Source organism: Trypanosoma equiperdum (assembly GCF_001457755.1).
Source record: "Trypanosoma equiperdum strain OVI genome assembly, contig: ctg_1508, whole genome shotgun sequence".
NCBI classification, from domain to species: domain Eukaryota; phylum Euglenozoa; class Kinetoplastea; order Trypanosomatida; family Trypanosomatidae; genus Trypanosoma; species Trypanosoma equiperdum.
The window spans coordinates 3,278-4,851 of NW_027123514.1; positions in this window are offsets into that span (position 1 = coordinate 3,278).

Consider the following 1,574-nt stretch of genomic DNA (forward strand, 5'->3'; position numbering starts at 1 on the left):
TTATAACTCATCAGTTTCTTTCATTACCTCTTCTCGTTGCTACTCTTCGAAGCAGCATCAGGTGATCTCCGCTTTAATCTAAAAAACAAAACAATGTAAACAAAATCCTTTATAAAAATGATAATAACAATACACAACTGCTTTAACAAAAATTGTAGTTATTTTTACCCGTGCATTTGTGCATCAAAATAACAATGTTACCTACCAGCGTATAAAGAATATCACAGAATGTCGACCAGAGATCAGTTGCATGCGCTTTGTTGAAAACAAAAGATGAGAAGATTTCCTAAACTCTCAAATGATGCACATATGTCTCTTCTATGCCGCTCATTGTTTATTTTTACACAGGTGAAAATCTGCCAACCGCAACTTCAAACCTCTATTATTTGATCCTATTTTAATGAAGATAATAACAGTGACAAATATAAAATTGAACTCGACGCACATACGACTAAATAACTCGGTTTGAGAACCAATTAAAAATTGATATAGTGCTAACAGCCTGCCTATCCAAAGCGTATCCCACCTTACAAACTCGTCACATGAGCTGCTAGTGTGCGCTTTTATTGTTCGGTACGGCGCTTACTCTTATTCCTTGTAGCCACGTAATATCTATTTCGACAGGGTTTTGCCTCAACACTCAACCTTTTGCCCAAACATTTGTACTTCCTGCATCAACACTTTCACTTCTACGCCACAACACGTTGCGGGTACCAATTCGAAACTTAAAACGGCTAGTTCGTAGCCCACGAAATCTCTTGAGCACATTCTTGGACATTAAATGTTACTGTAGAGAATCTAATGTAACGCACGATATTTATCCTTGATTTTCCGTGCCCTAATTTCTTACTTTATATGTGATATTTACAAACATAAAGCCTATGATCTGGTCGGTTTTGGAACCTTAAAAAATTAAAGTGTGCTTGACAGTTCCAAATCAATCAGGAATAATGCACGGCTGATTGAAAATACAGTGGTAAGAAAAATAGAATATTGGTATCACGTAACCGACCACTTATTGAGACAAAATTGCGTTCAAATAAATATTACACTGTCTGTTACAGAATTGAATTTGGTGCTGAGATATGTATATAAGTTAACCGAACGTTGTTCTGGTTATTTCTCTTTACGGGAAATTTTCTCTGAAAAAGTGCGAGAACTCCTGCCTTCGCTGTCCCCTTTTGCCAAGTATCTTTCCCTTAAAGCATTCTTTTGGGTCTCCGGCTTGTTAAACATCTTCGAATACCCCCATTTTTGGCACCCTGGCACAAACATCGCATGATTCCCACTTTTTTCTGAGGTTCGCGGTAAAAAAGGTCTAGTTTTAGCTTCCAGGCAGCCGATCGTCTCCTTCTAAGAACCAATATATAATATATATATATAATTGGTGCCCTCAAGTTTTTTATTTTGTAATTGAAACTTCAGCCGATTGTTTTGAGCCTTCCTGCTGCAGTTTTAACCGGTTATTTGTCACCTCTTCAGTCAGCCCCAAGCTGCTCGCTTTTGATAATGGTTGTGCTTGCTTTCTGAGCGCGTTAGCTCTTTACTTCCCTCGGATGTGTCGGTTAAATATT